The 20,470-nt window shown below is 50.8% G+C and overlaps 1 protein-coding gene across 2 annotated transcripts in view; it reads right to left on the bottom strand.

The window, feature by feature from the left end:
* The window catches only part of NOS1 (nitric oxide synthase 1), a 102,808-nt gene extending 91,566 nt beyond the window's left edge, over positions 1-11,242 (bottom strand). The window contains exon 1 of one of the 2 annotated variants that reach the window (XM_073881035.1): positions 11,203-11,242. The gene's annotated coding sequence lies outside the window, so the exon portion shown is untranslated. Of the gene's footprint in view, positions 1-6,635; positions 6,731-11,202 lie in introns of those variants that run through there. The other variant, XM_073881036.1, reaches the window with a different exon arrangement.
* Between the last annotated feature and the right edge of the window lie 9,228 nt (positions 11,243-20,470).

The raw sequence follows: 20,470 nt of genomic DNA, 5'->3' as shown, positions 1-20,470 counted from the left end.
AAGGAAGGTCACCTTTAAAAGCTGCTCAGTGGAAGGACAGATGTGCTTAGTGACTTGGGTCCTCCCACAGGTGACCCCGGTTGATCCAGGTGTTTGACAGATGCCCACCTTCCTGAGAGCCTACTGCATATGTCCCAGCTTATGCCCTGTGGCTGATGCTCATTCTGCCTCATTGTCCCTGGGTTAAAGCTGTTGAGAATGGTAGAGCATTTCACATAATCATCATCCTTAACTACTTAACTCCTTACCTGCTTCTTCCCTCATACAGTGCGTTTACAAAGACCCTTCCTGGAGTGACACTTTTCTCTGTAAATGGAGCTTTCACTTTTGATGTCAAACCAGTCTGCCTACTCATTCCAACAAGAGCTGAATGGAAACCAGCTTCCCTTCTTCATTTAGAGGGAATACACAGTCCAAGACCCCATTTGTTGTCCTTAGTGACTCTACCTTGGGGTTTCCTGACCTGTTCCGTTGTACCAGTGCACCTGGTAAGCCCCTACAAGACATACCCCCCAGCTCTGAGCGACACCTTCCCCTCTGATTCAGTCCTACTGAACGGAGCTCTGCAAACTTCCCCCTACAGTAAAATCACAAAGAGAAGGACGCCACCATGAGCAGCATCTAAGCTGACATTACAGAGGTGGCAAGGAATGCTTGCGGGATATTGTCACGGTTAAGGCTATAGGTCCTGGCTGCGCATGCTGACTCTGCCATTTACTGACTGGCTGGCTTTGGGCAAGACATTTTGCATCTCTGTGCCTCTGGTTCCTCATCTGGCAAATGGCAAATAATATTATTTACTTTGCAAGGCCCTTGTGAAGATTACATAAAATGGTGTCATGTTTCCCCAACTGGTCTTAACCACCTTCACATCTTTGTGCCGTACCCTGTGTCTCACCCTAGGCAATCATCTGGCTACTATTTTTTCCTAGAGCTGACTCACTTTTTACCTTAAATCCTTACTATAGCCTCATCCTAAGGAATAACATCCGTGAAATCATGGTACAAAAGGGGCCAGCTATGTTTTTCTATTACTGATCAAAACAAATATTTAATGAGCAAATTAAAAAAAAATGGGTACCATCTTGTTCCAATCATTAGAAAAGCACTGAAGAAACTCAAATTGAGAGATGTTCTCCAAAGTAACCGACCACTAATCTTCCCAATTGTCAAACCCTTGAGAGAAGCCCGTGTGACAGACTATCACAGATCAGAAGAAACTAAGGAGAAATGAGCACTGAAAGTGTGCGGGATCCTGGATAAGATTTGGGAACAGAAAATGGTCATTCATGGGAAAAGTGAAATTCAAATAAACTGTAGTTTAGTTAATAATTGTACTAAAACCAGACGTGACGTTAACATTAGGGGGTGCTGGATAAGGGGTCTAAAGAAACTCGCTGCACTATTTGGCAACATTTCTGTAAGTCTAAAACTCCCTTAAAATAAAAAGTTTTAAAAAATGGGTACAAGTTAAGCAGTCTTTCCCTACTGCCTTTTCTGCCCCCTCCCTTCAGTGCCTAGCAACCAGTTTCTGTCTCTACGGATTTGCCCATTCCAGGCATTTCATATAAATGGAATCCTATAATATGTGGCCTCGTGTACCTGGGTTTGCTCACTTAGCATACTGTGTTCAAGCATCATCCACACTGTGGCATGCAACAGTGAGTCATTCCTTTGTATGGCTGAATATCATTCCATTGTATGGACAAGCCACATTGTGTTCATCTATTGATGGACATTTGAGCTGTTTCCACCTGTTGACTATGACAGGTGAACATTCATGTACACGTTTTGGCCTGAACACGTGATTTCAATTTTTAGTGGGGATAAGGTTTCCCACTGGTGTGATGGAAGGTTTTGGAGCTGGATAGAGGTGACGGCTGTCAAACACAATGGATGTCCTCCATGCCACTAAATTGTACACTTTAAAATGAGAAATTTCATGCTATGTGAATTTTACCATAATTTACTATTTTGGAGAAGCTGTGCTTTGGTGAGCCCAGCGCTTAGCACAGCACCTGGCCCTCAGCAGGTGTATGAAGAATGGTGGCCCGTGCTATCATCATTGCTGGACGCCCCCATCAGCCTCCCGGCTCCCACTCCGTGGGTCTTTCTACACCATCACGTGGCTTTCACCAAGGGAGTTCCTCCAAGTTTGATCCACTCCTCAGCAATGAAGTTTTAGGGTCCCTGGCATAGCACCACTAGAATGCCTTGCTTTGGCATCCAAGAACTCCTGCTTCACGAGGTGTGCACCTGGCAGGTATGACATACCTGGCCATCGCCTCCAGCTATGTGCTCAGAGCCACACGGAGTGGACATTCAACAGACACTAAACTGGTTACTTGTTGACTGAACACCAAACCTGCCTCAGCAGCTTCTCCAATAAGCCTTACCTCCTCAGTAGACTGGAGGCTTTATTTACCCGAGATGCTACCCTACAATTTGCTGGTTAAGTTGCAATGCCTTGAAACTGTTCATTTGATTTTATAATGCTCACTCCCGTTTCCTCAAAGTACCTTGGGATGAGTTTTGGTTTTGAAATGAAAGTGAAAGGCCCGATTTGTTTTGAGATTTTCATGGGGATCCTACAGAAAACTGGAGACACTCTAGCACATCCCAGATGAGGGAAGCATATTTCTGCTCAGAGTTGACGAGTTGGGGTTGGTTTTCTTCCTGATTATCAGTGAGGTCTTCCTCTTTTCCTCGTCTGTGTGGGGATGGATATTCTCCATCCTCTGCCCCCAGGTCCATTCTCCACCATTCTCCTAACCTCTCTGGGCCCCAGGAGGAGGCTAACCTCTATGGATATCAATAGGCTCCTTGTCCTCTGGCTTCTGATTGGGTTTGACCAATGGGAGGCACAAAGGAGATGAGAAGGAGGAGAGAGAAGGGGCTCCCTGCCGTCCCAGTGTTGTGGCCTGGAGAGGTCTGCATTCCTCCTAGCACAGCTTCTGCTGAGAGCTCCCCACACCCCCATCCTATGGCCCAGAGGGCTTCAGTAACAGGCTCCCTCCCCCTGCTCCATCCGTCCTGTGGTGGTCATCACTCCCTGCTCCCCTTGCTCGTCCCTGGATGCTTCACTCTCCCTTGTTGGCATCTTAAACTGTATCCTTAAATAAAGCTTTCATTACACTATCTTGGAATCAAAGCATCACAGCCATGGTGTCTCCTGTGTCCTGCTTGGACCCTAGCTGACAAACTTTCACCTCCACTGCACCTTGGGTCTAGGGACAAGGAAATAGCAGAAGCACCCCCAATGGTCGAGGGTGTAGCAAGTCTACACGGATGATCCTAATGGGGATCTTCATTCTTATGAATAAATGTATGGAGCACCCAATAGGCACCGAGTATTTAAGGGTCCCGATAACCCAGTGAAGTGGAGTTATCCTCATGTTTACAGAAGAGGGAAAGGTGGTTTAAAGAGAGATGAAATAGCTTGCCCCAGGTCACAGGGTGAATAAATAGCAGTGGCTGGATTTGAATCAGGCTTGGATGGGCTCCAGAATCCTGCCTCCTTGCTGTCACCTCATATCCAGAGGCGTCTCGCTCATCCAAGAGCCGATGTCAGGGCAAGTCAGACCCCTGTGCCTGGGAGAAAAGCCTGCTGTCTCCAAGAAGGATGTCAAATCCTCAGTTTTGGATCACCTTCTGGAGCTGAGATGCATTCAAACCACACCAGGGCTATAAAGCCCAGCAGTGGAAAACGGGACCCAGGAAGATATTCCAGGGACGAACCTCAAGCTCATTTCTGAATTCCTCAAGATGCCCGGAGCCTGTTCTGCTGCTGACAGAGAGAAGTGTCGCCTGCTCACTGCTCAATGCCCCTGATGTAATGAGCGCCTCAGAAAAGGGCTCGATTGGGATGCTAAGCAGCCGTAAATGACATTGTCACCAGCCTTCATAAAACACAGTGACTCACAGCCCTAATTAAAATGCTGAGGGAAAAATGTAAAGAAAGGCTGCCATGGAAAACAGTGACATTCTGCTAAACTGCAGGATTATTTCTTCCAGGAAAAGCAGGGCTCATGAGCGTGTGTATGTGTGTGTGTGCGTGTGTGCGTCTGCGTGTGTGGGGAGGGGGACGGAGATTAGGAGGCTGAATGTTATTCTCGTAAGAAACTTGGGAAAATTTAACCCAGAGGAAAGCCTAAAGCTATTCTTGCCATCCAACTTATTATGAAATATTTAAGCACAGTGAATTGAAAAGAATGGTACAATAACAACTATGAACTTCCAACTAGAGTTGACGACTCTTGGCATTGGCCATATTCACCCTGCTTGTTCTGTCCGTCTGTTCTGTCTGTTTGTCTATCCATCTACCCATCCATCCGTCACCTCTCTCTGTGGCTTCATCTATCTATGCCACTACGGATCATCTATCTGTAGTTCTCTTTCGCTGAACCATTTGAAAATAAGTTGCAGAGGTCACGATGCTCCAGCCCTAAATTCTTAAACATGCATATCTTAGAATAAAGACAGTCTCCCACAAAACCCCACAGTACCACTGTTGTGCGGAAGGAAAATAACCATCCTTTGCAAAATGTCCCCAAATATTCAGTTAAGGTTGTGTTTTAAACAATGGCAACTGAAGTAGTAAATCTAATCCCTACTGCTCAGGAGAGAGAAGCCAATCTGCCACATGGCAAGAGGCCGTCAAGAGGTTCTTGAGCAGGAAGATTTTCAGCTTCATGGGGCTGGTTCTTGTCATCAGAGTCTCAAGATGAAGTACACAGGGCACAATGCTTGACTTAGACACCAGTTTGCAACCAGACCAAAAAAAAAAAAAAAAAAAGCCAGTCTGTTTATGCCATTTTGTTTTGAAAAAGAGCCCCTCCTCAAAACAAAATCTCCACATAATTTCATCCCATGTATTCACCCATTCTAACTACAAAATGTGGCTCCCAAGGACTTCTTGTTGTTTCTGAAATACAAATGCACCCTAAAAGCCCACTGAGCTATCACCAGGCAGGAGAGTCAGAAAGAAATCTATAATTTCAGAACACAAGTCTTGAAGAGGGTACCCTCCCTCCCCCCAGAAATCCTGTGCATTGAAGACAGTAGTTAAGGAAACATTTACCTACACGTAGGAGTTTTGCATGCTTGTTAAAAAAAATAATCAAAACCAATAAAAATATCAACCGAGAACATCCATCCTGTCTCATTATTTTATACCCTGCCTGGCAAGAAATAAAAGGATTTTATTTGGGTGACTACAGTGATACTAGGAAAGAAATGACAAATGAAGGTTTTTCCAGCTGAGACTTATCTTAATAAACTAGTACATAGATGTTATTGACTTTTTTCATTACCTGTATTCTGGTTACATCAACATAATTGCTTTCATTTTCCTTATTGGATACTGAATATTCAGAGTTATGAGACTGCCTTAAAAATCCAAAGGAAAAAACATGCCCCAATATGTCAGTTGCTACTGAGTTGTATTTTGATTTATCCCTCTGGGTTCCATTTTTGTGCTTAAAATTCCTGTAATGAAATACATCACAATGAGATCCACATGGCTATTTTAATGACCAAATAGGATGGACTGCCCACACCATGTACCCCATTGCATTCTAGTTAATGGCAAGTTGGTCCCTTGTTTGTTTGATGAAAGAGCAGCTGCCTAGACTCTCATTCATGATCAAGAAATCCTCTAGCTGAGAAGCACCGACTGCTCACCCACAGCATCTGAAAGTTGCCACGCTCCCTTCTTCATTTCAACCTGGAAACAGGTTCCAGGAAGGCTCAGCTTTTAAATCCCCAATTTAGCTCTCCTTGAATAAAGAAGGGATTTAATGCTGGTGGGCCACATTTCCCAGCAGAAGCGGAGACACTTTTAGGGATGCCCCTGATAATCTGTGGAATTTCTGTTAGGTGCCTTTAGGGCAAGACTGCTAAAGCAGCTCGAGTGGCCAAAAAGAAGACCTGTATTTCCTGGGAACCCCAACTGAGAAGAGGTGATCTTGTGACGGGAGGAGACAGGACATGGAAAATCAGCCAGGGTGGAAATGGGAACCTGACCCCTGCAGACGGCCCTGTGTTTCCAGTGCTCACAGAGCAGGCTTTCTTCAGGGGTTGTCAGCAGAAATCAGGAATGCCACTGATGGACAAGAATCGGGCAAATGTGTGTGTCTAGAGAGCCACAGAATGTTAAAGTGGAAAAGATCTTTGAGGGGTTGTAAAATGGAAAATATCTTCAAGGGCTGGGCAGGTGACATAAACAATATTTAATGGTGGCAGTTTGTGACCTAAAGGTTAAAAAAAAAAAAAAAAAAGAGGAAAACCAGACCAAAATGAAACCCTGTAGGAGTCCCAGCCAGACAGAACGTATCTGCAGGTTTCCGGATGGAGCTGCCTTTGAATGCTAACAATCGTTTCACAGATGAGAAAATCGGAGCCGAGTGAGGGCAAAACGCAGGGTCCACATCAGCTGGCTAAATGGAGGGGTCTCTCTTTTGTGCATTTCTTTGCTTTGTGCTGACCATTACCACGAGCCTGATGCTGTCCCCATTCCAGAGTTCCACATATACTAGCTCACGCTGTGTGCGTCCTCTGACCAGCCCCATGCAGTAGCTAGAAACCCCATCTTATGGATGACGACACCTGCGGTTCAGAGAGGTTAACTCACTCACCCCCGAGTCGCAGAATCCACAAGTGCTAGGGCCTGGTGTAGATGCTTCCCCAGAGGACATCCTCTCTGGATTCTCAGTGTGGTGCTCTGCCTTTCAACCTGGCTGCACTTGACCCAGTTTGGCTCTGGAGACCCTGTCACTGCGGTGGGGCGGGTTGCTACAAATCAGAAGCCTCCCAGTGCCGATGCTGCCTCCTCCTAGAAGCCCGACGCTGATATCCCCAGTCATCCATACCGGATGCCGCATTGCACTGCTATGTGTCTGGCACAACCACCACACCTGGTAACAAGGCTTGTTTGGCGCCCACTGCCCGGCCAGACTGCAGGCTTGGTCAGAGCAGGGCTCACGCCGCCTTCCCCTGGGCATCTGCCCTTGGGGTCCGGCACTGAGTCTGCCATTTGACACTCATCGGTACACATTTGACAAATGTGCTGACGTCTGCCGCAGAGCCACACATAACTGCTGCTCGGCTTCGGCTTCTCGTCACTAAATACACCTGTACCTGTTGTACCCCATTAGCTACACCTGTACTGGGGACTTAGGGGTAATTTCTGTTGATAGATCATTTTTATTTAATAGATTCAAGTAGACTCAATTTTCCTGCATTGCTGGGTGCTGCTCAGAGGAACAGGCATGTGAGTGACATAAAGACGCAGGACTTGCAAGTGTTGGTGGGGGGGGGCTGACTCAGCTGTCAAAGAGCTCAAACCAATTGTTTTGGTGAAATCAATGGTAGTTAGACAGGGTTTAATAGTGTCAGTGGTTACTTGGTTCCTAGAGTTTTAACCAATAGGTCACTTTTAAATGAAATCCCCTCTCAAAGGACATATGGATCAGCCAATGGGACTAATGCCCAACATTACACGGGGACACAGGGATGATGTGCAGCAAGGTTAAAGTGGAAGGGGTCCTGCTCAGTCCCTTCTGAACAATCCGACAATAACGGGGAGAGAGAGAGAGGGAGAGAGAGAGAGGTAATTAAATTCCTTTTAGTTTGGAATCTATGGGGCTTCTCTCTCCTGGAGTAAACACGTTGTTATCATAATGGAGCATTGGGCAAAGAGTCAAGACACTGAGGTTCTATCCCAGCTTTGTCGATACTGTGCTGTGTGACTTTCAGCAAGGCACTCACCTTTTCTGAGCTCAATTTCTCCATTTCTAAAATGTGGGTGATGGACAAGAGTGGAGGGCATTAGAATCTGCTGGAGAAGTCTTGTTAAGAATACAGAAACTTCAGGTCTCCCTTGGAAACACTGACTTGTTAGATCTGGGTTGGGATTTGGCATCTCTGTTTTTAACTAGCACCTTGGTGGGTTCTGATGGCGATATGCCACCGGGCTGATGTTTGGCATCTTCTGGATTAGATGATGTCTAAATGCTATCACATATGAGAATGAGAAAAATGGTGAAGTCTACAGTCATTGCAACCACTGTGTGGTTAAACACAAACCCACACTGACGTGTGTGGTGGGAAGCATGCCCCTTTGTTCAAACAGGCCAGGTGAAAAATTGGTCCTAAAATGCCAAATGCAACTTCTGCACATTCCAGTTTCCAATAGGAAAAGGCGCCCAGTTCTAATGGGCACAGAATGTTGCCAGTGACTCTCAACCACATTCCAAAGCTCACCAAGACATGCAGAGACCGACAGAAACTGAATGACGGGCAATATACAGAGTCTTGTCATACCCCTAAACATACCCCCAAGAAGGCAGCACAGCCAAACCTGTGCATGCTCACAATACCCAGGTGAACCAACCCCTTGGTCTTCCCATGTCCTAGGAATCCGGCATCCCCACCAGTAGGAAAGTTTTGGGACAACTGTCCAGTTGGTACCTTGGACAGCGTCTTGAGACTCACATGCAGAGACCCTCGGGGAGCGTACTACCCCACCACACCACTCCTAGCCTCTCACCCTTTCCGGCAAGGTCTTTCTCTGTGGATGACAGCCTCCCAGACAGCTTGCTTTGGCCATTTAGGGGAAAACAAAGAAGAGGCAGGAGAAGCACAGGGCAGATGGGTCTGGAAAGCCCATCTACCCTACTGTGGCACAGAAGACTTCCTTCTGGGGTTCCCTTTCTTCCCTAGTCACCAATCTGGGCATAAACCTATTGTTTCCTGACTATCTTTCACATATTTGATGAAGAAAATCTTCAAAACAACCTTGTGGGAGTTATGTTCTCATTTTGCAGACAATGAAACTGAACCTCGAAGAGGTTAAGTGGCGTGGCCTCAAGCAAAGATCCTTCCCGGATCTCTCTACCATGCTGCTTGCGCTTTCCCTATGCAATCTGGGATTCGGGGGGGGGGTGAGAATTACAATTTCTGGAGACACAGTCATGCCCCTGACCACTGGGGTGGCCTCTGGGGGAGCAGATGTATCAGGAAATGAGGCTGTGGGTGCTAGGGCAGGAGCATGTCCTTCTTAGACTACCTAGGTGTCCAGACCTGGGCAAAACCCCTCAGGTTAAAAAGCCAAAACCTGGGACTACCGTCTCCAGTTGTGCCACTTACCAGGGAGGCGACTATGGGCAGGTTGCTTGGCTTAACCTGCCTCTGCTTCCATATCTGCAAAATGGGATTCCGATTGCTTCACTGGTGACCTGCAGGGAGCTTTGGGGAGCATTCTGGGCACATTCCAGGGAAACCTTGTGTGAGAGAGTGCCTTGGAGATGGTGCAAAGCTATGCACTCTTTCAGAGGCTTCTGGATTGGTCATAAGGATTAGGGTGGTGGTGGTGCAAGTGGGGAGACAGAATGCCTCCCTTAGGGTTCTTGCCAAGGCTTCTCAAATCTGTCTGCTGAAATGCCCAGGGGCAGAAAAGAATTGACACTACCCTGCCAGCTGGGGCACGAAAGGCCCCTTCCCTGTTTTAAGTTCAAAATAACAATGGGGAAAATCAGTGTTCTCTTGAGTCTGCAAATAGCAGCATTGGCCCCAACGCCAATTAGAGAAAGGGCTAGAAGAAAGGGAGATTTTTCACGTTCCTCTGGGGGACTGGCCTGAGGGGTCAGTTCCTTCTTCCTCGCTTCCAAGGTCCTGGTCTACTGTGTGCCCTGGGCTGGCTCACCAGCACCACTTCTCTGCTCAGGGACCCCCCCTGCCTTGGGGGTTGCTCCCTCCCCAGCCACTTGTACATTCTTCAGGGGTCTTCCTGAAGGATTTGAGCTAAACTATGGGATTGGTGGGGGGGTGTCTCATCTGCCAGGAAGAGCCCTCTGCATCTTTTCCTGGGCTACTCGGTTCCACTAGTGGTAAGTGCAACCCACCACAGCTTGGGGACCTTGAGGGGCTCCCCAGTTCCTACTGGCAGGAAACACTTGACCCTTGAGCCTCCTGGATCTGGTTCAGGAGTGTTACAATAATAAAATCTCAGCAACACTCCCCGCATACTGAGCACCTGCCCTACACCTTACATTCGCATCCATAATTTTTTAATGTCCCCACGACAGCCCCACGAGGAAGAAATCGTTTTCCCCATTTTACAGACAAGAGAACTGAGGCCACACACCCAGTAAAGGGTAAATCTAGCATTAGAACCCAAGCTCCCTACCTCACTCGAAAGCTCCCTGCCCTCGCTCTACAGCCTTCTCAGCGGGTGCCTCTTCTCTCCGGGTGCCCACCCCAGAGAGCGCGGTCTCCAGCTTGCGGAGAGCCGGGGGACGCTCCGGCCGCAGTGCTCCTGGGGTGGAGGCGAGGGTCTTGTGGTTTCTAGGGCGCGGTCCAGAGAGCCCTATCCGGACCCTCGGGCCCAAGGGTCCTTAGAGTGGCCCTGGAATTTGGATCTCACGGGGACCCTGCCCTGACCCTTGATCACCTGGAAGCAAAGCCATCGCGCGCAGGGCACTGCCTGGCCCCAAATCCCAGCGGAGCGCGCCCTTCCTCCGTCCGGGGGACGCGCCGGGAGCCCTAAAGCCTCTTTCGAGCGGGAGGCACAACTTTCCCAGGTCTGGGAGCCGGCGCTTTTACACCCCAATCCCGCCCGGGCTGAAGAAGTAAGAGGCGCAGGCGGCCCCGCCATGACCGCGGGAGCGCAACGAGGATCCTCGCAAAGTTGGAAGCCAGGCAGGAGCAACGCTTCCCAAGAGGAGAGCCCTCCCAGCCTCCGGGTCCCCGCCAAGGGTGACTAGCAATGCCAAAGAGTCCGCCATTACCGCGGGCGCGCAGGTGCCATACCTCCGGGGGGCCGGGCACGCAGGGAAGCTTAAAGTTGAGGCTGGGCAGGTGCGGCGATCCTCGGGGACCGGCGGCCCCCAGCCGCGGGCTGCCCGCCGTGGGTAACGAGCAGTGCCAAGGGGTCCGCCATTACCGCGGGCGCGCAGCTCGGAGCCGAGCGCGCGGCTCGAGAGGGACGCGGGTCCCTGCAAAGTTGGAGCGCGGCGGGCGCGTCGACCCCCGGCCCGGAGCCCCCAGCCTGGGGCCAACCGCTGCGAGGAGAACCGGGTCGCCCGAACCAAGTTGGGACGCGCGGCAAGCCCCGAGCCTCCGGTGCGCACCGGGGGCTGGCGCCGGAGCTGGCAGCCCCAGGGCACAGGGAGGGGACGCGGGACGGCTGGGCCGAGAACTCACCTGCCGCCAAGTCAGGCTGCGCCGAGGCTGCCTCTCCGCGCTGCGCACCCGCCCTCCCGCCCGCTGGTCCGCTCGTCCGCTCGCCTGCCCGCCGCCTCCTCCTCCTTCTCCTCCACCTCCTCCTCCCGGGCGCCCGCGGCCGCCGCGCTCCCGGTTCCGAATCCTCCGGGTCCGCCGCCCCGCGCGGCTGGAGGGCGCCAGTCGCACCCACTCACCTCCGGATGGGAGCCGCGCGCGTCCCTCCCCCTTCCCCTCCGCTTTGTGCCTCTCCGATCCTTCCCCGCCCCCTCTCGCCTAGCCCCCACCCCTCCCGAGTCCCCTCCCCTCCCTCCGCCCCAGCGAACCCAAGTTCGGGACGGAGGCTGCGGGCTTCCCCGCGCGCGCCCCTGGCTCACCGGGTCCGCCCGGCCGCCGCTCGCCGCCTGGCCGCCCCTCCGAGGAGCCGCGGCGCTAAGTGGCTCCTCGCCCGGCGGCTGGAAACGCGGCATAAATATGTAGGGACTGAGCCGTGAGCTCAGCGAGGGTCGTGAGGGGGAATTTATTTCTTAATGTCCCTCCTTTATCCTATCATCGCTGAAACGAATTAGCGGTGACGTCCAACCCGGCTGGTTTATGGGTGTGGGGAGGGAGACGTCGCAACCCTCATTAAAAGAGCCGCTCTGGGCACCAAAGCATACATCTTTTATATAACCTAATTTCCATTTTTTTTTTTCCCTATCAGGAAATACACCACGACAATTTCTGGGAGCCTGGAGGGGGCTGAATGTGGTGGCCACAGGGCAGCTCTCTGGGCAGACAAGGCCCCATGGGAGGCAGGGATGGTTCTTTCGGTCTCTACATCAGTGTTGGAAGAGGATTCCTTAATGGGACAGTGAGCCCTACAGCCCCCCACGCTGGGCAGGGTCAGAAGCCCCCAGGAGTCCTCAAGGAGGTCGCAGGCTGAGTTCTGGCCCTGGCTCTGGGGTGGGCAGACAAGGAGACAGGCAGCCAAGTCTGGAAATGTTGCCTTATTCTGGTTTTCCCTGGAGCAGCTCTTAGGCCTGGCAGCGGGGAGGGGCGCAGCTCACCTGTGGCCTGGTAGACCTGCAGGTGGGGAGAGGCCTAGGGCTGGGCTGGGGGAGGAGAAGATAGAGATCCAAGCTTTCCTTCCTTTCTTAGGGGCTCTAACATATGGGTAACCATATAAACCCGTCTCGAAAGCTGTCTTTTCCTGGGCAGATTGCAAAGGATTTTGCATTTCACTGTTACTGCTGCTCACACACTCTTGGGGAAATGGGGAAAATCAAGGAAAGAGAGGAGACTTCGTACACGTACACACACACACACACACACACACACACACACACACACACACACACGGCACTTGGCTCCTGGGTGCCTTGAATCTGACCTCCTCCCCAGCCTTGCAGAGGGAAACAAGCCTGTTCAGGTTCTGTGTTGTGCAGAGAAGAGGCAGAGGACCCTCCCTCCCCCTTGTCACTAATAGATGCTTTTCGGATCGTCTTGCACATCCAGCACGGGAGAAGGGGGTGTGACTTTGGGGGCAGGAAGAGAGGTGTGGGGGAGGAGGAGGGGAGAATGCAATAAAGAGTAAGCTGGCGGGGGCATGGAGCTATGTGTTTTCTTCAGCACGCTGGAAGGAAGACACCAGGGATTCCCTCTGGGCCCCAGGGCTCTGCTGCCACTTCCTAACTTTGCGGCATGGGGCAAGTTCCGGAGCCTCAGTTTCCCTAGTTGTGAAATGGGTCTGGGGTCGTTGGGAAGATGTGTACGATGGGATGACGCTGGCGAAGCTCTTGGCATAGTGCCCGGCATGTAGTAAATGCTCAGTAAACAGCAGCCAGAAAAAATAATAACCATGCTGAGAATAATGGTGATATAAAGGTTGGATGGGGCATCCCAGGGAAGTGGGGCTACAGCTGAGTCCTTCCAGCTTCCCCTGCCTGAACCATTTCAAAGTTAAGCACTGGGTTTCAGTGGTGTCAGACTCAGAATGCTGTTCCCCTGAATTACCATGGCAACTGGGGAAAATCAGGAAGCCAGGGGAAGGGAAGCCACTTTTCCACTGGGCTGGCCGTTCACCTGCTCAGAACAGCTACCTCACCTGCCTGTGTGCGTGTTGGGACCAGACTAGGTCTCAGGTGGGGCACCTCCTCTCCTGGAGCACCTCCTGTTCTGATCTGGGGAGAAGGGTGGTTGGTAGGGAATAGGCGGCCATAAGATCGTGGGGTCAGGGCCAAGGCTGAGCTGTGTCCGCAAAAGGCAGGGTTGGCCTGGGTTTGGGAAGAGGGAGACAGAAACCCCAATCCCCCCAGTCTGTCCTCACCACCGGGTATCCTGGTGCAGTTGAGAGCAAAGCATGGCAATGGGAGCTCTCCAGACAGAGAGTGGGGAAGACAGGGCCTTGGAGCCCAAGGTAGGAGCCTGTCATCACGAGGGGTCTTGTGTCTGGGTGTGAGAGCAAGAGAGAGAGAGAAAAAGGAGAAAGAGAGAGGGAGAGACAGAGAGAAACAGAGACTTCCCTTCCCTTACTCTGCTTGTTTCCAGCAGGTTGGGGGACGAGGACAATCCTGGCCATAGTAGAAAGAATAACAGCTCTCTTGTATTGAGCACGTGATCATTTTGTCAGTCTAAACTAAGTGTTCTATAGGGCTCTCACTGAATCACCACAAAATGGTAAGAGATGATTCATTTTCTTGTTCCCATTGTACAGGGGGGAAAGCAGAGGCTCCGAGGGGCAGAGTGACTTGTTCCAGGTCACCCAGTTAATTGGTGGTAAAAGCAACTATTAGAACTCAGGTCCTGCTGACCCCAAAGTGGGACCCTTCCTGCCTCCCCACCGCCGCCTTGTGGAGACAGTCACTAGGTCACAGCTGTCTTTCTGGTGGCAGGGGATTGTCTGGTGTGTGTGTGTGGGGGGGCTCCCCTCATTTGTGCTGGGCATGGACCCCCAGGGGGCTTCACCGACCGGCGACTGGTGCTGAGTCCAGAGACTCACAGCCATGTGGCAGCCCCAGGACTATGCAGAATGATGGTCCCCCAAAGCTTCCCAGCCAGGTGTGGTGCCCCCTCTCCGAGGCTGTTCAGACGTTCACTCTAAGTTGATTCCAGCGGGACCCCCTTGGTGTTCAGGGAGAGATGTTGGTAAAGCCACCCTTCCTCCTGACTGCTGTAGGATTCAAGCAGCTGAGCCACATCCAGGGGTCAGCTCAGAGCAAGCTCCCCATCAATGGTCAACAGGAGAACAGTCATTCTGGGATCTTCTCTTGGGCCCACGTTCTCCATCCCTGTGTGGATGGTGGGTGTGCAAAAGGCCTCTCCCAGCCAAAGGGAGGCTGACTTTTGTCCCCCCTCTCTGCCACCCTGGACCCTAACCAGTCCCCACACAGCAGCTTAAAGGTGGGCCCAGGGGAGCACGGTGCTCCGGTGGAACCAAGGGGAGGAGGGGGAAGGAGGAGGTTTGCTGATGTGGCTGCCACTGAGGGGGGTAATACATTATCCAGGGCTAATGAAAACATAATTATCTTCTTTTGGCTGCAGAGAGGGGCTAATTTAATAGGCTGCGATCGAAAGGCATCTGTTGAATTCACCCAGCAGTGAAAACACTTGAAGGGCTTGGGTAGGGGGGGAGCCGGGGGGGCGGGGAGCAGCAAAGTGTGGTTGGCCACCCCGCAGCTGTGTCTAGGTGGTGGCTCCCCCAGGGGAGGGGGCAGCGGGCAGGGAGCAGCAGAGTGTGGCTGGCCACCCCCCAGCTGTGTCTAGGCGGTGGCTCCCCCCTGGAGGGGGCGGGGGGGGGTGCTGGGCAGAAGCTGCAGAGGGGCAGCTACTGAGAGGTGGCCTGTGTGCAGACAAAACAGCTGGGGCTGCTTTCTCGCTGCGTGATTTTGGGCTAGTCGTCTGCCTCTCTGAGCCTCAGCTTCCTCATCTGTAAAATGGGATCAATCCTGCCTCCCTCTCATTGACTGGGAAGAAGAGATGAGGAATGTGAGAGGGGTGCTGGCAGCTACTAAGTGTTTAACTAAAATCTCCACCTTCTGCTGCTTTGCCCGGGCAGTTCTACTTAGCCTTTGGGTCTCAGTGTAAATGTCTCCTCTTTGGGGAAACCCCTGCCCGAAGCTCCCCTAATGCCCTGGCCTTCCCCTTTCTTAAGGCAACACGCTTTAGGATATTTACTCATTTAATGCTGCATGCTAGGAGCTCCACAAGGGCACGGCAGGGGGAGTGGAGGGGGAGCGGGGGAGAAGGGTCTGTCTCATCTGTCACTCTAAGTCAGTGCTTCTCAAAGCATGTTCCCTGGACCAGAGGCTTCGGCATCCCCTCAGAACTCATTAGCAATACCAGGTCTGAGACCCCAGACTTGCTGAACCACACACACACTGAGGTGGAGGCCCAGGAATCTGTGTTTTATACAAGTTCTCCAGAAAATCCTGGTCCACACTCAAGTCTGAGAGCTTCTGCTCCAACCAAAAACCAAATTAACGTTTGGTGCATAAATGAATGAAGAGCTTACTGGGGTCCAGCTCTGTAATGACTGTAGCTCCCTAATTAGCCATCAGCTGTATACCAAACCCTGTGCCCCTCCTGGCTACCCCCTTATCTGCCACTCACAATCCCCCTTGCTCCTCCATTCCCCAGCAATGCCCCTTGGTCTGCCTCTCTGTCCTGAGTTGAAGGTCCCCAGGGTGTGTTGAAAGACCCAGGGGTGCCTCCTCTGTGTACCCCCCCACCCCCGGCTCCCATTGCACATAGATTCCCACTCCTGTAAGTAGTCCTCCACCCCACCCACCCAGGGTCTCTGATTCTGGAAAAGAATTTGACCCTGTCCCGGAATGCCTGGCTGGCGAAGTCACTTAGATATGCTTATGAAGGATCATGCCTGTGGGGCAGTCTTGCACAGAGTGAAAGGGATAGCACCGTGGAAGGGAACTTGGAGATGACTGTCCCTAGCTGTGGCTTTTACACACGGGGCGGCCAATGTCTAGGGAGGTTTGGTGATTGATCCAAGGGCAACAGCCTTTCAATGACTTATCAGATCCCTGTTCTGGCTCCCAGCTCAAGACGCTAGTTCTGGGGTCCCTAAGAGGGGTGGGTCACTGTAGTGGCCCTGGGGGCATCTGGGGGATGGCAAGGCAGCAGGGCCAAGGAGCAAGGAAAAGGGTTGTCTGAGAGCCTAGAACCGCTGGGAGGGGTGGGGGTGCCACAGTCCCTGGGATGGTTACTGACTTGTTAAACACCCCTGGCAGACATTCATAGGATTCCTGCAGGGAAGAACGAGGGAGGAGCCCTTTAAGGCTTAAAGAGGCAGCCTGGGCACAGGAAGCACTAGATTTGAAGCTGGAACATCTGGCTTCCAGACCTGGTTCTGCTACGAATGGGTTGTGTGAGCTTGGACAAACCCCTTGGCATCCCTGGGTCTCAGAAAGTGATCTGAACCTGAAGATGGCCCCTGGAATTATATGCAAAATCAAGTCCAGGTGTGCTTTTCTGGGGTAGAGGGTTTGTAGTATTCAGTCTGAGATCTTGAAAAGGCCAGGAGCAACTGAACCAGTGGTCTTTCAGGGTGCTTTAATGGGTAAAAAGGAGGCAACTTCTTGCCTGAGAAACCCCGCAGGGCAAATTTGCAGGTGCCCTTTGCTCTACGCAGCCTATTCGGCAGAGGTGCAGTTCCCAGAATGACCGACAGATGGCGCTAAACCTTCACTGTAGCTTTCCTGTTTTCCTGAGACTCATCAGGTATCTCCTGCTCCTATTTACTCAGCTTCGGAGACCTCTGGGCCCGGGTCCCCTCTGTGCTGACCTCACTTGAATGGGATGAGAGTGTTGGGCCTCCCTGGGGACTGTCTGTATCTTGTGGCTGCCCCCCAGTCTTGCAGTGTGTGTCCGTAGAGGAGACATCAAATGAGGGTGGGGGCATTAGGATGTGGGGGGTCTTGAGCACCCCAGAGAATCAACTGAAAACTCGGAAGGAGCCCTAAGCTTGCTGTTCATACTCCCAATTTAGTCTTTTCATCCTCTCCTGCACCCCCAATACAGGATGCCCTCTTCAACTCCCCCATCTCAATTCAAGGTGCTGTATCTTAGAATTCTTTAAACCTGGAGTGTTTGATGGCCTGTCCCACTGGGCTGTGATGAATCGAAGTATTTGCATTTTGAAGGCAATGGCAGGGAGAAGTCAGGACTTCCAGGGAACAGATGAAGTGGGCTGGCTTTGAGACATCAGGGAGTAGTGGGTCTTGTGGCTAACAGGAGAGCACGGCCCACCTAAAGGCATTCACTAGGAATGAAGCAGGTGGTAGCCACCAGTGTGAGAACTCTGACCAAGGAAATGGATTTCAGTGCCTGGGACTGGAAGTGTTTGAGTGCAAGGGAGATCTTAATCAGAACATAGAGCAGAGGCCCTTAAACTTCTAGGTGCCTAAGAATTGCCTCAGAAGGAGAATACCAGTTCCTGGACTGTACCTCCATAGATTTTGATTCTGTAGGTCTTGGTGTGGGGGAGAGGGCCCAAGAGGCTGTATTTTTAGCAAGCTCCTCAGGGGAAACTGAAGCTGGTCTCAGGTTGGCTACTCCGTGCCAGTAAGGCCACCCCGGTGAGCTGCGTTGGGTCCTTACCCTCAGCTTGCAGATACTTGGAGTTCAATGACACAGCTTCTCAGCAACAATGACAGCTCCCTCCCCCACCCCTATCAAAGCAGCAATCTCTTGCAATTCTCCTCCCCACCCCATACCAGAGACATGCACAGAAAAGATGACACACTGGAACTTATTTCTAAGAGTTAAGAAAATTCTGAGACTAATCCCTGGGAGACAGTAACAGGGAGGCGGTAGAGAGAGGAGCGGGTGAAATTCCAGCTCAGTATTCCGGAAAGCTACCAACCCAGGGCCACAGTGATTTCTCATCTGACTCTGTCCTCCATTCACTGTGCAACCTGCGGCAGGCCCCTCCCCTCTCTGGGTCTCTGTTTCCCCATCTATAAAATTAAGGGGGTTAGACTGGAGCATAGCTTCCTTCTCTGTTCTAGGACCTCCTTGGGTCCTACAGCAGTGTCTTGGGGGCTGTAGGTGGAGGCAGAAGGCTGGGGAAGGGTGCCCTGGACCCCCTAGACTCCCCCTCCATTCTGAGTTGATCTGTTCTTTGTCTGTGTATCTGGCTTCCTCATTTAGCTTTCATTTGAAAAACAAACTTGAGAGCAACTGGTCTGGGAATTCTCTGTGACATCTTGTACTGTGCATTTAATCATCTGCCATCCCCTCTTTTTTGATGGGCTATGTACCAGGCACTGTGCCAGGGGCTGGGGCAACCAACACCCCAGGCAGGATTTCTGGCTCCTGAAGGACTCAGTGCAATGATCCAGTCAGACAAGCTCAAAGTCCGGGCTGCTAGTGTGCGACACTTTGCAGTCTATACCGCCCTGAACCCCAGAAAGCAATTCTGCTGGCCTCACCCTGACTTTTAAAACCCTAATGAGAGAACCCACTTTCTTCTTCTCAGCCTGACAGCCTAGAGCACCATTAGCTTCATATGTTTTGGCATTTGATTTATTTAATCTGACACTCAAGCCAACTGTCTTACACTCTTCTCTAATTGTGTGGCAGAGGGGAGTGTGCAAGGATATGGTGTGATTTAAAAGCTCTGGAGTCAGTCCTGGATTTTGCCACTTTCTAGCTGTGTGACCTTTAGGAAGTTAATTACCCTTCCTGAGCCTCAGCTTTCTCATCTGTCAAAATGGGGATGACAATAGTCCTTCCCTCCCAGGGTTGTGCTCATCAACTGAGATAAGGCACGTGAAGACCTCAGCATGGTCTTCGCCATATAGTACTTTCTCAAGGATAGCTCCTCCTCTTTTTATTATTATTGTTATTATTAATTTATATGGGGTTCTTGTCTCTGCTTCAAGATTAGAAGTTCTTTGATCTTGCCATTTGCAACGACGTGGATGGAACTGGAGGGTGTTATGCTACGTGAAATAAGTCAATCAGAGAAAGACATGTATCACATGACCTCACTGATATGAGGACTTCTTCATCGCAGGAAACAAACTGAGGGTTGCTGGAGTGGTGGGGGGTGGGAGGGATGGGGTGGCTGGGTGATAGACACTGGGGAGGGTATGTGCTATGGTGAGCGCTGTGAATTGTGCAAGACTGTTGAATCACAGATCCGTACTTCTGAAACAAATAATGCAACATATTTTAAGAAAAAAGAAAAAGAAGAAGATAACAGGAGAGGAAGAAAAGGGGAGTAAGTCAGAGGGGGAGTCGAACCATGAGAGATGATGGACTCTGAGAAACAAACTGAGGGTTCTAGAGGGGAGGGGGGTGGGGGGATGGGTTAGCCTGGTGATGGGTATTAAGGAGGGCACGTTCTGCGGGGAGCACTGGGTGTTATGCACAAACAATGAATCATGGAACACTACATCAAAAACTAATGATGTAATATATGGTGATTAACATAACAATAAAAAATTTTAAAAAAAAGATTAGAAGATCTTTGAGAAGTAAGGGTCATGCCTGAATCCATTTTTGTGGACTTCAATATTCCCAGCAGTTTGCTAGTACATCCCAGGCACTCAATAATTGAATTTCATTGCATGGTAGGATCAGGATAGTTTCTCTACAACTGTAAGTGGTTCTCAGAGTGTGGCCCCCAGACCAGCATCAGCAGCACCCAGGAACTAATTAGAAATGCAGATCTTCTAGACCCACCCCAGCTCCACTGAATGAGCAACTTTGGGGCTAGGGTCTGGCAATCTTGGTTTCAACAAACCTCCAGTGATTCTGACACATTTTTAAGTTTGAGAATCACTTTCCTACACCAATGACTTCCAAACTTGTTTTAGCTGTCGTGCTGTGTGTGTATATGTATGTGTATATATATATATGTGTGTATATATATATATATATATTTCCAAATAGAATTGTATGCAGAAGTCAATATATAAAATAAGTGAAGGAGCTACTGAGAAATCACTGGGGAGGGGGCAAGACCCCTGGCAGCTCTTTCTGCCTCAAGGGGACCCCTGAAACACTTATGACTTCTAGGAACATAGCTTAAAAAGCATTGCTTTGCAATTTTTAATTCTCCTACCCATCTACCCATCCATGCATGCATGCATCCATCTACCCACCCACCAATCCATACATACATCCACCCATCCTTCCATCTATCCATCCAGCTATTCATCCATCTACCAATCTATCCATCAATCCATCCATCCACCCACCCATCCATCCATCCATCCATCCATCCATCCATCCATCCATCCATCCA

The sequence above is a fragment of the Callorhinus ursinus genome, unplaced genomic scaffold, assembly GCF_003265705.2.
Source record: "Callorhinus ursinus isolate GAN/ISIS: 27379988/994484 unplaced genomic scaffold, GSC_fseal_2.0 scaffold41, whole genome shotgun sequence".
NCBI lineage: Eukaryota > Metazoa > Chordata > Mammalia > Carnivora > Otariidae > Callorhinus > Callorhinus ursinus.
The sequence above is the reverse complement of the archived record's forward strand: the minus strand, read 5'-3'. Positions and strand labels throughout refer to the sequence as shown.